This window comes from Python bivittatus, unplaced genomic scaffold (assembly GCF_059951505.1).
Source record: "Python bivittatus isolate LINGU-HERP-01145 unplaced genomic scaffold, Pbiv_v1 ctg000070_np1212, whole genome shotgun sequence".
Classification (NCBI taxonomy): Eukaryota; Metazoa; Chordata; class Lepidosauria; order Squamata; family Pythonidae; genus Python; species Python bivittatus.
The window spans coordinates 8,796,321-8,812,628 of NW_028277034.1; the positions used below are offsets into that span (position 1 = coordinate 8,796,321).

Sequence of the window (16,308 nt, forward strand, 5' to 3'; positions counted from 1 at the left end):
AAAAATAAGTCAACTACTTTTATGATTCTAGCCATGCCTATTTTTTTTTTTAGCATTGATCCTAAAAAACTGCACACATTTGCGCCTTTTGTGTGGAAAAGCACAGGGCAGCCAAAGCAAACTGATCATCTAGGTAGGGGAGACCAGACTTTCTCATTCTTTATGTAGAACTTTCAAAACCCTATTAACTCATTAATGTCTCTCCCTCCCAACCAGTGGTTTGTCTTGATTAAATTGCTACTCGAATGAAGCCAACAGAAAGGAAAAATGACCACACCAGCTCAGGTCTACTATAGGTTTGATGCTCAGTCCAAAAAAAGAGAAATAAAGAAGCTTGGATCCAGTGTATACACAACCAAATTCATTCTTATTCCAAAAGCTGAGAGGAAGCCTCCAAAGTAAAAGTGATTCTCTGCTGATGAAAAGGTATTTTTCTGCCCCTTTTTAATCTTTAAATTGTCTCCAACAAGGTCTAAAATTTCTCTGCTTCTAACGTTTTGACAATTGTAACAGGATAAAACAATCATATAAGTAAACTGAGAAATAAATCTTCTCATTCAGTTTTCTAACAAATTATTTAGAAAACACTGCAACATTATATAAGTGCTAGGAATCGTTTCAAAAGGATAGAGGTACAAAATGTTTTTATCTCATCTAAAAAGTTAGATGAAGTGGATAATAACTGTTTAAATGCTCATTATGTTATATAAAATTAATTTACTGCCACAGGTTAACAAATCTTCAGTACATTTTATAAAAACTGAAATGCAGAGTAAGTACTTATAAAGTATTAGAGACATTTTTTAATCAATGTGGGCTGTAGAATGCATTCAAAAGAGCTTCTCACAATGGAGCAGCAAGAACAAGGCACCTCTTTTCAAAGCATTAAAACAGCCATGTCCTTTGCAAGCCTCGTGCAGCAGTTTTGAAAGCTGTCTTATTTGTCTCCATAAGTGTGTGCAACCAGTGCTACTTAACTTTGCTTGCAGCTTCAAAAGAAATGCTTCATACACACACACAATTGGGGACAGCTTTCAATAAGAAGTATTATAAAGAATATAGCCATTTGAACACTTAAGAATGAAATTATAGGAGTTTCACATTTATCTTGTTAGAAATAAAAAGCATGATCTTGAAAAATTTTCACAGCAAGATCTCCATAGGAGATACCAAGAACAATAATAAACAAATGATATTTTTCCTATTGGCTAAACTGCATAAAAATTTTAGCCCCTCTGGATTGGGGTGGGGAAAAATTGCATAAACACATAAAGAAACAAATAAACAAAATTTGCTTAAGAGGATTGGGAAGTTTGTACAAAAGGTTTGTACAAGCATTCAGAGGTGAAACAGAGTTTTTGTTTGTGCATTGTTGGATTTTACCCACAAAGTAGTCTGAATATGGCCAAAAAGGGCACTTAGAAATAATAATTAACCAGAAATCTTATTAATGTTTTGTCATTCTACAAAAACATTTTGTCCTTTGGGTCCTTTATCACCTTTAAACTTTGGGATGTGATTTCCTCAGAAGCAAAATATTAATTATACTGCTTGACTCCTCGGAACTTTAATTTATCAAAAGCACGACCTAGGATTGCCTTATTTGAGCTTTGAACCACCTCAGACATGTAGCCAAGGGGACTTTTCACTACAGGTAGTTCCCAGATTAAGAACGCCCAGTTTAAGGATGACCTGTAGTTAAGAATGGAGTTTACTGTAGCAAAATTTGAGTTAAATACACAATGATTTGAGTTAATTACACAGTATTATACAATAATACCGTTCTGGCTTATGTACAAATTCAACTTAAGGACGGACCTTGGGAATGGAAATCATTCTTAAACTGGGGACTACCTGTATTTATTTTTTCCAGTCAGGTACAAAAATGCAGAATCTAGCAGTCAGGAAAATTATGGCCTGTGGATTTATATCACTGTCCAAGTAACTCTGCTTCCAGTTACTTTAGCAAAACAAGTACGGTATATACATACGTACACATACATATATCAGATGAAATATTCATTATTCTGTTCAATGTCTAATAATAATTTTAACAACTCTGGTTTCAATGTACTATACTGGAATATTGATAAGTAAATTTATAGGAAAAATTCCATCACAGTATTTATTCAAAATTTGTATACAGGAACAAAAACTATTATCTAAATGTTTCTCTGAACTTTAGTTCTAAATGTAATGTTTGTACAGGTACCCCAGGTTAAGAACCCCTGGTTCACGGACAACCCTTAGTTAAGAACAGAACCTGTTGTAGCAAAATTCAAGTTAAATACACAATGATTCAAGTTAAATACACAATGGTTCGAGTTAATTGCACAATACTACTTATAAAGTATTATACAATAATACTATTCCAGCTTACATACAAATTAGACTTAAGGAGAGACCTTGGAAACGGAACTTGTTCTTAAATTGGGGACTATCTGTATTTACATTAGTGCCAATACTACATTAGAACTGGAGACTGAATTTTGAATACATCTAAGCAAGACAATCGATAGCTATTTTTTGCAGGTGTACTAATACGTGTTACCATACATTTAATGAGACATACTACCAAATAAATGTACATGCTAATTACAAAACTTTAGATTACAGACTAATAACAGAACCCTAAGAAATAACAGAACCCTAAGTAAGTTTTCCAGGAAAAAGATCCTCTGAGCTGAATACAGCTTACTACCAAGAAAGCAGCTACAGAATTGCAGAATTAAGATATACATCATTTGACATTCTGGAACCAGTAATATAAGGTCCATACTTTTAATCCATAACTTTTTGTTTGCACTTTGACTATAGCACTTGCATACAACCTATCTACTAATTTCCAACAATTCCAACTGTAGTACTGTTACAAGATTTCACAATGTTAGGAATTAAAAAAACAGGGTACCAAAAAATTCCACACAGGATCTACGCAGACAAAAATCACAATAATCAGTAATCAATGTTCTCCACTAAGCCAAACACATGAACGCATATCTACATATTTAATTTTTTAAAAGATCTAGTTTTTTTAGTTTTTTAGAACAGTAGGCTTGGCAAAATTAAGACATATATATGCAAACATATAATTAAAAATCAGGTCTAGCAGTACCTTTCCAGATTAACTAGTATTAAAAGGCACAAGCTTTCATGAGACAAACGTTTAGGCCTTTTAATAAAATGTGTTACTCTGAAAAGGTACTACCAGGCTCCTGATTTTTGGCTAACACAGCTCTCCTCTACAAAACATACTCACAATCTTATGATGCACTCAACCAGTAGAATACATTCAACTGTATGTAGGATTACTTAATGCATTCATCTTAATTTCTGGGAAACATCATTTGCTTACTGAGATCAGTACAATAGTACTTTGAAAAAACTGTCTGAAAGTATGTTAAAAATTCTGTTCCATCTTATTATTTTTTTTAATGTTTGGCTCAGTTCTAATGTATGCTCAAAGAGCTTAATCCATGAACTTCAATATTACTTGTATGTGTAGGACTATGGCCATGTTAATTATGGAGATACTGAAAAGACTTATTTTGCAGTGGAAAAAAAGCAGTATTTCTCATTCTCAATACATTGCACTGTGCAATCTCCAAGCCTTTATGCTCCAATTCCCTTGAGACAACTCTCACTATCTAACAATAATGTTTTGAAAATGGAATTTTCTCTGTTTTGTACCACTGCAAGTTTCTTTCAATAGTTTTCTAACTATATTGCTTCAAAATGTAACTGTGTTGGCCAACTCAGTTTTTAAATATTCTTTCTAATAAATAATTTACTTCTAAATCCTAATTAATTTTGGCTTCTTTCCCTCACACTGACCTCAAGAGTACTCTTAGTATTAATACATTAATTTATTACTTTTCATTACTATTATTTTATTGCTTCTTTTATTTTTACAACTGAGATCTGCAGCTGTTTTTAATTTATACCAGCTAACGTTTTGTAAGGGTATGTGAAGCATAGACATTGTATTTTCCCTCCTTCAAGTTTAAATACTGAATTGCTGGGAAAGCACAAACCTTTATCATGTATCTATAAATGTCATACATTAAATGCTGTGGAGACATCATCTGGGCTAATATTAAGCCTTTTCTCTGCACAACTTAAAATTATCACATATTTCTTCTATAACTATGTACAATATTTGTGCTCTTTTTAGTTCCCCTTCTATTAGCATATCCAGTATGAACAAAATTATCACCATATAGCCTACACAGAACATGAAGCATACATAGCTACACAAAAACTGATAGGAAGCATGGACGTACAGTAATTGTTTATTTATTTACTTTTGTTTGACAATCCTTTAATGTATTTTAATGTTTTTCTGAGACTTACTAGCCTCCTTGTGGTGATATATTTATGTTTTTATTGATCAATATTATTCTGGAAAGTCCCCAGCTACAGTGGAAAATGTCTAGGGCCAGGATTTTTGTTGTTGTTATTGCTGAACTTTCTACATGAATTTCTGAGACAAGCTATGATTAGAGACTAAGTGGATCTGTGGCTAAGGAACAACTGTGTGGACCCACATTCCTTACTATGATAAAATTTGAATCCATAACAGATAAAGAAAGCTCTGAAGTTTTTTTTTCATTTTTAAACTGACAATTTATTACAACACAAAAAACAAATGTTATATGTTATTAGCACATAGTTATTAGTGTATGAATGGTGCTTCTCTATACTAAAACCATAATGTATCACCATCTATAGAAAGTCTCTTGAAGAGGTCTTCGCCAATGGAGCATTTGTGTTCTGATGGATTAATAATGGAAATTGTAATTGTCAACCATATACTGATCATGCTAATGGGAACATCTCCCTTTAGTCTGATTTAGGTTATACAACATTTTTTAGACTGAGGTGCACATTTAGACTTTGGCACTATGCTAGAAATTGCCCCATCGAAGGTAATCAAGATTGGGACAAAAACTAAAATGAAGTAATTTTATGTTTGTAAAAATTGATTACCATTTACATAATTATTCCGGATGTATATAATAGTTTTATCCAATCTATCAAATAAAAAAAATTACAATGTGCAGGCAACTTTAGGAGGGGTTTCAAGGTCTGCACCCAAAGCTTTTAAATAGCCATATAAAGCCCCAGGGCTGGTCTAATAATAGAGGAAGAAGTGTATTTAATTAGAGATAAAAACTTTTCTCTTTCAGTAGAATAAATGAAAAGGGGTTCTGATCTCCAATTACTCATAATTATTATTTTTATCATTAAAAAAACCCCCAAATTACTTCATAAAGTAATTTTAGCCATGCTACCTTTTGCTCAACAATACTATTAATCACACTGTATACTTTTAATTTAAATATTTCAGCTGTTGCTTATTCAAATAATTAAAACAAAAAACCATCAACTTTAAATGTGCTTAACATTACAGCTAACAATGTAAAGTTCTTAAGCATCTGGTCATACTCATTTTATAAATTAGTATTAAATTATAAACATTATAAATGTTTGAGATAATACAGCTTTCAAATCACTTACATGTTAGATATCTGAACAGTGAAGTCAGTTGAGGTTTTAATGAGAATTCCTGTCAGTCACAATTGACTAAACATGTTTTGTGAATCCAAAGTTCACAGAAATATCCGAATGACTTCTGAAATTTGGAAGCAGACTAGTTAAGTATGTTTATGTTTCATTCAAAATGACAGAATTTAAAATGTACATAACTAGAAGTGCAATTACAATCTATATTTTTTAAATATTGCTTTTAAGTATATTACAAATCGGAACAGCCTCATTTTATGTTTTAACTTGAATAATCTCCAAGTAAGCACAATTTCCTATTTGTAGATGCAAATCTTACATCAGGAACTGTTAATTAATTAATAAGCTAGTTCTCCTTATCTTTTCCATAGGCTATGAAGCATTTTTATAACTTATTTTATCCTACAAAATGAAGAATCACAGAAATTATTCTTCCCTCTTAATAAAAAAATGAACCAGTTTGCAACACATAACAATTCTCACTTTTTAACAGCTATTAAGCTACATTCAAAATTCAGTAAAACCTATAATTTCGTTTCTGTCTACAGAGAAGTAACACATCATAACCCTTTAATAGGTTCACATCTACAAATTAAAAACAAAGAAATAAAACACACATAGAATCAGGTGAGTCCTATAATGTCTTTTACCCATTTATTTTTTTAAATTCCACTATGCCTTTTGACTGAATTTGGGTTTTTAAGATGGCTATAATATATAAAGTATAGTAAAAACTGTCTTCACAGTATTTTACCAAATCCTGTTTGTTAGGTAAGACTTCAGGAATTAGAGCCATAAACCTGAGAACTGCAGAGCTAATCACAGTCAACAGAAGGTGGGCCTAATTTTTTTTTAATATGTGTAATTTATAGTTTGAGATTCAAAGGATATAAAGAAAATCAACATTTAAACAGAAAAATCAGCTTTGCTGAAAATCAGTACAATTAAAAACAAGTATTATTAAAATGATATAAAAACAGAACTAAAAATCTGTTATATTTAGTAGAAGCAACTTTTTTCTTTTTTCAGTAACAAAGCAAGCACGACTGAGATTACATTCAAATTCGTCCATAATCATGTGGGTTTCTGAATAGCTATCCAAAATGTTTATTTTTCATATTCTAATTTTCTATTGCTGAGAAAATTATTTTTGAAATTCAGGGAAATTTTGAGAAGCAGCTTCCACTGTGCTGAGATATTTGTTGTGCTCTCTCATATACAAGTGATAGTTCGTACTAATTCTGTTATTCCTTTAAGATGTCAAATTAAAAATACTACAGGGTTAAAATGAAAACACATTATTTACAGTTATAAAACATTAGAAGTGAAGCTACTAAACATTCCAAACATAATTTTCTTAATGAATCTGTTACTCACTTGTCTACAAATATAGTAAAATGAAATCATGTGAATCAACTACTAACCACCTAATCCTAAAGGCATTTGATATGGAAATAAATTCCATTAAAATCAATGCAGTTTGATCCTTATGAATTTATTCAGGGTGTATAAAATTAATTTGTATTCAGTAGTAGGCTTTATTCCATCTGACTTCACATGACACTACCAAACTATTTTAAAATTTGCTTCTCCATCTTAGGTATTCAATATGTGAATATGGCTTCTCACGATCACCGATTTCCAGCGTAAATTATATCCATCCATCCATCCATCCATCCATCCATCCATCCATCCATCCTTCTTTCCTTCCTTTCTTTCTTGGACACACTTCTGAAGGTACACAAACTTTGAAATTACAGAATTCAAAATATAAAATTACTTCTGCAAAAATTCTAAAAGATTTTATATATCGAAATACGTACACGTGCTTGTGCATGTAACACATATTTCTCCATAGCTCTGCAATTACAGCTGTAAACATATATGCAAAAAGGTTGGGGATGTGCTTCTTTCTAAACATTTGCAAATATATTTGCAGCCTATAAAACGTTTGGATGTATGAATGTCTGGAGTTTTCCCCAACAGAACAAGATTTAATGTTACATTAGATATTTAAATTTTAATAAACAATCATATTTAGAAGATTAAACAATAAATCCAAATACTGATTTTTTAAAAATTTCAAATTCTAATTTTTAGGAATTTTTAGGGTTTAGAATTAAAAAGACCTGTAAAACAACTACCTTGATAAATGTTATCAAGATCTTTGATCAACTTCATGAATTGCCATCAATATAAAAATAATAATTTGTTTTTCTAACCTTTTCAGTCTAAAATAAAATATACGGGCTTACAGGCTTCTGAAACAGGATTCTGCTTAAAAAGGTCTGCTGCTGTTCTATTTCTCCTTTTCAGTGGGATTTAAGCAGGTCATTGAAAACACAGCACAGCGGATTGTGCTCTCTCACATTAACACTTTGCTATGGTATAGGGAAAACAAAGTTCCTATTAAGAATGACCATATTCTGTTTCACTATACCAGCATATATTTGTAGAGAGGTTGCTTAAATATATGAGTTATCAATTTGTATTTCAAAACTTCAAGTCTTAATTCTGAAGCCTAAACTGATCATACCTGAAAAGGGCTCCTTCCTCCACTAATTACACATTAATAAATGCAAAAATATGGATCTAAAATTCTGTCATTTTACATTACTTCCAGTAGCGCTGGATACTTAGCAACCCTTCTCTTCTATATAGGAATGAATACCTGAATGAAGCATGCAATATGTCATGTGGCATTAATTATCCAGATCACTGTATTAACACAGCTATTACCACACTGTGTAAAATATATTCATTTTAGATCCTGCTATTTTGAATGTTCTTCAGCATTTTACTGAAAGAAAAAGGAAATGAAAACTTATTAATTATAAAAACAACAAAAAAAATGAAACGTCCAGACAAGCTTTTTTCTCCTATTCCTGATTATAAATAATTTGGGTTAACTAGTACTTTTCTCTAGAACTATCTGCAACAAGGGAAAGTGCATAAAATAGATATATAAATTATTTTATTAACATGAATGTTTAGAGATATTAAAAATGAAGGAAGAAAATTTTCACCTAAGCGTTCTCCAGTATTTCTCAACTTTGTGGTATTTTTGCACAATAATTTCAAAATCTCCAACTACTGAATAGGCTATCAAACAATACTTAGAAGCATTAGCAGTTACATTATCATTAGCAGTAATATGCAAAAATATACACCCACCTTTATGGTTGTCTGTAAAAAGAACAAAAAGTAATATTGATTCATTCCATGAGGCAATCAGTACAAAGAATACACTATGTATAATATGCTATGTACAGAATCTTCCAACCAGCAACTTTTCCTGCATAATTTTATGGCATTCAGTTTGCTTCTTTATAGTTCTGGAACAGTAACATAGTCCTACTCTTTAACTCCATTGTTCTCTACTTTTCAAATTCCTAGACAGGTTACTTTGCAGGGATTAGTTTTTGCCCGAAGGCCCACAAAGTTTATACCCAACTATTCTTGAACTAAAAAACATTTTAGAAAGAGTAGTTTTCAAGAATGATGTCCGGGAAACTGAAGCAAAGTTAATTAAGAGCAGCTGTCTAGGTTTGTGCAGAAGTAGATCAGTATCCCATTAAATCCCCTAAAGGTCCCCTACTTTTAAATCAGTTTGTAGTTCCATTTGCATTGGGAAAATTATGATGAAATGTATTAAAAGCACTGCTTTAAATTCACATGAGAATGTTAGTACAATAGCTTTTTTTAAAAAAAATCAATACACATTTTATGATCTTTACTGAATGGCTGTTCAAAATAAGATGAATTCTTACGTTTACTTTTCAGCATTTCTCATTTCATAAGGATTGTATAAAACAATGAGCAAACAGTGGACTCTTAATGCTTTCTTCAAACATTCAGAATTGGAGAACAAAAGATTTATTTTTGAAAACAAGAACCGTGGTTTATACAATTCCAGACATGAATCTGTTTTCAATTACTAAAGTATTTCCACTTCAGTGGAAAGGGATCAAGTCTACAGCTACATAATTTTTAGGCAATGAATGTAATTATATTAAGCTTTAAAAACAGAATGACTTTGTGACAGGATCACATAGAATGCATATCCCATGGCAATTAGGAGAGAAAAGGAAAAAGAATTATAAATAAGAACACTGGATTTACAAGTGTGGAGAGAAAATATGATATGCTTCCCCCCCCCCTCCGAATAATATAATAAATGTCCTATATTTACTGGCAACACTTGATAATTATTTCTAAATCAACGTTTGTTTTCTATATTAAAGTCCACTATATTTGCAGTTATAAAGTTGGATTATTTAAGTATTTTTTCTCCTTAATAATCATTATCTTAAAAAAACACCAGTCATGCTATACGTGAGGTCCGTTATTTTTACAGGCAGCCGATTCCTTAATTAGAAATATTTACTACCCTTTGAGAATGCCACGACACATTCGCACTAATCAAGTCCAAAAGCCTAAGGAACTCAACCCAATCTTGGCTCCATCGGAAAGCAATGAAGACCAGATGTGCTATTCTAAGGCTTGAACGGAATAATCTGTGATTTTTTTTTCATCACACCCTCGCTCAAGAATTCATTGGATGTTAAAGTGCTGTAAGGAAGAAGAGCCGCTTAAGTAACAGAACAGCTTTTTGTAAGATCATTAGCACGTCGAGAAATAAAGTTAAGCTTCTCCTTTGCTAGATCTTCATCTAGCTCTTCAGGGGTTAACAAGCCACCTCATTTCCAACGCTAATATTACCTCTGCACCGATTCCAAGAGAACAGCCTCCTCCCCTTCTAACACCGCATCGGAACAAACATACATAAAAGGAGAAGAAAAAATCCGCACATTTACCTACAGCAGCACTAGCGCTTCTGTTTCGACTATTTTAACTGGGTCTTCTCGAAGTAAGTATTCGCACTTTATCCTGGCTCAGCTGTAAGGTCAAAGAAGGGTAGCTTTTCAGTCACCCACCTTTCCGTGGTGATTCTGCCGTCTGGATGTGACGAGCCGAGCGCAGCCCTTCCAAGTTGAATCAGTCTATAATGTATCATGTTACAGAGCCTGGCTTTCTCTTCAGGCACAGAACAGCAATCAGACATGATAGGCTGAGGCTCCTCTGTTTACATCCAAGCAGGGGAGGGGGGCGGGGTTGGCATCGCTTAACCCTTGCCAAGCCACGGGGCCCCAGATTTCCCCCATTTCCTCGGACTGTTGCAGAGCGGCGGAGTTCTGAGCGCAGCCAGAAGCGGCTCGCGCTTTTTCGCCTTCCCCAAACGCACCTCTCCGCTTCTTTCAGATGTGCAGAGACCGGCGGAGCCCCCGACCCCAGATAAGCTATCGCACTGAAGGGAGGGCTGCATCCGAGCAGCACCTTTTGCAGAAACGCAGAGCCGGACCCGGAAAGCTTTTGTGGCAGAGCAAAAGTGTAAAATAACGAAAAGGACAACAAATTAAATCTCTGATAAGGACGGGTGCTTGGTTTCCTTGTTTTTCTTTTCTTTAAACCGAGTACGCATTACTCAAAGTACTTAATTCCTTGACCGTTAAGAATTATTTTCTCCGACAGTCTGAAACTGCAGAAGCCAGTTCTTCCCACTGGGCGCCTTGCAAAACTCCTTTGATCGAGGGGCTATGGAAGATGCGCAAATTTAAGGCTCGGGAAGGGTGCCTGTCGGGTTGAGGCTTCTGCGCTGCTCAGACGCAAACAGCCTTAAAGATACATGATAATCACAGGCTGCGAGCGCCTTTCTGAGCCTGTAGTATTTGCACCGGTCCAGGTTATATTACGCTAGGCTGCAGAAATCCGGATAACCATCAAATAGCAGCAAAGGGGCACAAAAGCCCGCACTCTGTTGCCATGTCGTGGTCCTCCAGATTCCTGCAGTCCAGATATAGCGGCCCTAATAAAGTGCTTCATGCTGTTGCAGAAAATGCAAAATGGATGAGAGAAAGAACAGGATTCATTTTTAATATACATGCTTAATTCTCATGAGGATTATTGGCACAGATCTATCAGCACTGGAAAGACAGAATCTGAGGGTTGGAATGTTACAGAAATTTAAAGGAGCCTAGATGAAAAATAAAAACCTGCCATCTTCCAGAATATTGCCGCTGAATTCTAAGACCTCCTCATAAGGAAGGACTCATCCTCAGGGAGTAAGGAAACGCCAGTGGAAGCCCGTGGCAATATTTTTGAAGGTTGCAGGGTTGTAACCCAGAAGAATTAGCAGGAAAGAACCGGCCTTGGCATGTGGAGTACGTGCAGCTCCCGCTTGTCAGGAACTGTTGGACTATTAGCAGGTCCTGCTTCTGTCTCACCCCCTGCTTGAGTGGACAGGAGAAAGACGTGATTCTTCTGCAGGATCCAGACAATTGTGTTATTCCTAGATAATTTGTGAAGTGCTTTCATTTAGTTAAATTTAGCCTTTTCAATACTATTTGGCTAAAAGCGACCTTAATTAAAGTCCCATCAACCTTATGATATAGCCCTTGAACCGTCTATGAATTAGCTCATATGTGTGCGCAACGCTCAACCTATTGCTCAACCTATGTTAATTCCCCACCAATCTAATCAACCAACAGGGGGCTGTACAGCTCTGGAGGCTAATTTGCAACACACGAACTTGCCTATTCCCATTTCCCAGATGGAAAATATAGGCAGCTGCCATCTGGATACAACCTCATAATGAGATTATAGGATTGTAACACGGAGACAATTATGCACTTATAATTTTTATCGTTTTTTATTTCTTTTTGCATATTAATAGTAACCCCTTTTTGGTTTTTTACTTTTTCTTTAAAAAATAATTTATCGCAATTCATAATCTCACAATTTTATTCTATGATCTATACTGCATTATTTGGTATTCCTGATATTTGTATTCTGCATAGAGTTTAATAGTGATTTTTGAGGATTAAACATATTCAGGTATCATTAATCACTTATGAATGTGGAAAAAAATCATAGCTTTATCATATTTGTAAATTCTTTGTTACTTAGCTGATTCTATTCCTTTTTTGTCATTTTTTTCTTGTTTATATAATTATATATGTGTGTTTTCTCTTAAAATATTCAATAAATATAAAATATTTCTCCTCTCTTGTTCATCTAATCAATCTTTCATCTCAGCCTTCTGTATGTAAACATCATGTACAGTACATGTAAGCTAAGTTTGTCTGCATTATGCTTTTCCACTGGTTTCACATGAGGTTTGAGGGGCGCTTTTCATACGTTGAAAGTTCAAAATTATTCTTTCAAAATGCATATCCTCACCTTTTTGAAATTCTGTCTTCTTTTGTAATTCTCTATTCTGTATGTTGTACAATATACAACTAAGAAATTTGGAATTTTTTAGTATTTGGAAAAAAACATATATAGTCAATAAAAAAGTAAGATTTCTCAAATTTTCAAATAATTCAAAACAGAATTCAGATTCATTAATACAAATATATTTATTAACATTCTGTGACAGCTTTTCCAATTCTTCTACCCTGCAGATTTATTGCAACAGAAATTCCAAACGTCACAGGTAGCACATCTGAAGGACAACAGCTTGGTGAAATAAGTGATAAATTCAGATGCCATGTGATATAAGCTAAAGATGCCCTTAAAAAACCCTCAACACACTATAGCTCATTGGACATCCAGAATATTTACAGAAATATTTCCATCAAGACAACCTGTAAAACAATTTAAAACCAGTGAAAACTACTGAAGTTAAAGCGCTGAAGACGTTACATAATGCAATCCAACTAACCCACGGAGAAGTGCAAAACAAGCCAACAAAAACCAGTGTTCCAAACAGCACCCTGCCTTGCAACTATGGCCAAGTATCTTATGTTGGACTTTTTAAACTCTCAGTGTTGGCTATGTGGTAGAGCAACCAAAGGGCTCTTCCCATTGTTCAATTAAAACCAGTGGTGAGGGCACTAGTACGAAGTACAGCATCTTAGTCTCTACTCCAGAAGCTAGACTATCACCAGTGGAAACCAACTTACCAACATCTTTTCAACTATCAGTGACCCCTTAATTTCCCAAAATGTTCAGTGCATGAAAATATCAAGATAAAATTTAATCTAAAGCAGCACAAAATTAGAACATCTAAAAAGTGTCTTAATCACTACTAGATAACATAATTCTTCCCAAACAATACAGATGATTTAAAAAACTCTATTATTCACAATTATGAAATTAAAAAAGCAACATTAAAATGATTTAATTACTTGCCTTTGGCTTTCAAGCACATAATAATGTTAGTTTCTTTCAAAGAACACAGGCAGTTATTATGGTTGATCTTGAACTCCTTAAATTAACCCAAACATAGTATTTTGATCTAGCATGAACCTGGTTTTCTTGTCTGTGGAATAAATAGTACCACAAGAAATAATATTAAGACATCATAGTTCCGACAAGTTCCGTCTTGTAAGGGATGGAGGCTCTGGTAATGTCAAAGAAATGGAGCAGGCAGAAACCTCTCAGTGCCATTGGGAAAGCTACTATAGTCCTAGGCAAAAGGATCATGGGAGGTAGAAAGACCTACAGAAATAAATTGTAGGAAGCAATGTATTATGAAAATAATCTCAAAAGATAACAGGTTAAAGGAACTTACGGTAAAGTGATAGCAAAAGGGGCACAATAAAATTATGGGGGAAAGGACAAAGGCAAAAATAAATGTTTCTAAAATGAAAAAAGGATTTGAGAGTAGGCAGAGTTTTGATGTATTTCATCATGATTGCCAGGCCCTCGTGCCTTTATGAGATGATGGGGAGTCAACACAATAATGTTACCAGAAGCCCACAGATCTTGGTTTACATTACAAGCCACACCTTACATATTGGCTAATATTGATTCTACTATACTCCTCTGCATGGCAGATAACTTAGGAGATACGTCGGACAGGCAGAGGCAAGTTCTCACATTTTTGCTTCAGCCTTTTGGAAACTGCAGGAATACAATATTAGTAATGTCTCCTTCTGCACGTTAGAGCAATCTGGTAGAATTCATTTTCATTGGTATCTCAATGTACTGTAGAAAAGCAATTAAATTTTCTGTGTGAGTTGTACAACATAAACATTTATTCTTTTCTCTGATCAGTGAAAAAGAATGAACTTTGGTGACACTGCACAGAAGCCTTGTTCTTGGTGAACACAACTATGGAAGCCTGTATATGGCCTAATTTGGCATTCAGAAATATTTACGGTTTGCTAGAGCACGGCTTCTAGCCCCAAGGAAACTAAAGTAATTCTTCTATACCAAAGGAGTTTTAGCATACACTCACACTGCATATGGATGCATCTCTCTCACTAGTTTCAGGGAGCCATATCAACATCAACTTTGTTAGATTACACATCAGTTCATGTATTTATTTACATTTTTGATTTAGGATAGGTAGCACTTCTAAAGTAGTAGTTTGAAATATAATATCCACCAGCTTATGTAACAAAAGTGAGCCCAAATAAATATATATACATTTATGCTTCAGGATTCAAGGTAAACTAGAATATACATTTGAAATTTTAAGTGTATGTTGTAGGTGTTCTCACAGAATGATTGCCTTATCATTGGAAGGTAAATTGGTGAAGTCCCCCCCCCCCCAATTCACCCACCTATCTACAGTACTCTCTATTGCCCCAGCTTATCTTTGTTTTTTTCATCTTGGCAGGTGAACACATTTAAAAACGAAGCACCAGATTGAAGCTGCAGCTATCCATCATGCCTGGAGGCACAGTTGGAAATAAAGAGGATGCTAGAGGCAGGTGCTTTGCAGCATGCTAGTTTCCTATCCAATCTTTTTTTGTTAATTAAAAGATTATTTCAAAACTCTTAATCAGGTAGAACAGGGAGTCTGGCAGATATCAAGGGGAGTATCTACAGACATATTAGCCCATAGGCACCAAATTGGCTATCCTTCCTTTACTGACTGTAGGAAGGAATGCTAGAATTATATTACACTCAAAATGCTGATCAGTAAACTGCATGTTATCTTTTCTCAATTTCTTTTTTTATAATAATTTTATTAAACATTACAATTAAAAAGATAAAACTAATACAAACTAAAAAATAAAAGAATAAAAAGAAAAAATAGAAAGTGCAGAAGAGAAAAAAATAGAAAGAAAAATAGAAAAGAAAGAAAAAAAATAATATAGTAAAGGAAAAGAAAATAAATATATAAAGAAATGAGTTCCCGCTTCATCACAACAAGTATAAACAATTTTAGTAACTTATCACCTTCTCTTAAAATACAACAAACAATTTCTTCCCATATCCCATCTCTTATCCATAAACAAATCCTTAAAGCCTCATTGTTCAGTCCTGGTCAGCAAAAGTCCATTAAGGGTTACCAGAGATAACAACATGTCTATTTTAACCTTCATCAAATAAATCAACTTTATATACTTTCCTGTAACAATCTTGTTCTTTAATTCCTTCAAATAATGTCCTAGAACTTGATTTCTTTTCATTTTTTCTTTATCCCTTCTCACAAAATCCTTCAAAACTTTAACAAGTTATGGTAAATCCAATATAGAAAAGTTATCCAGCTGACTCTTTTGGTTTGTTATTTGTATACCTCTTCATTAGGACATCAGCTGGTTTCATTTGTATATCCAATGTAACATCTTTTTCCATATCATTCTTGTAGCCTGTCATTTTTAAATCCACTTCCAAATCAGTCTCAGTCTTGTCTCATAAAACTTGTTCTGCTTCCATAATATCTTTTAAACACAGTCTATCTATAGAGGCAGACATTCTTAAAATTAACTTCTGGGTCCATTGTTCAAAAATATCCTTCAATATGTACAATGCACCATTATGCAT

General features: G+C 33.9%; 1 protein-coding gene across 13 annotated transcripts in view; it reads right to left on the reverse strand.

Moving 5' to 3' along the window:
- TENM3 (teneurin transmembrane protein 3) overlaps positions 1–16,308 on the reverse strand; it is a 470,513-nt gene that overhangs the window by 251,677 nt on the left and 202,528 nt on the right. For 4 of the 13 annotated variants that reach the window (XM_088131987.1, XM_088131971.1, XM_088131966.1 and 1 more), the window contains exon 1: positions 10,344–10,523. The exons of 7 other annotated variants lie outside the window; for them this stretch is intronic. The gene's annotated coding sequence lies outside the window, so the exon portion shown is untranslated. Of the gene's footprint in view, positions 1–10,343; positions 10,548–16,308 lie in introns of those variants that run through there. 2 more of the 13 variants (XM_088131978.1, XM_088131974.1) reach the window with 2 other exon arrangements.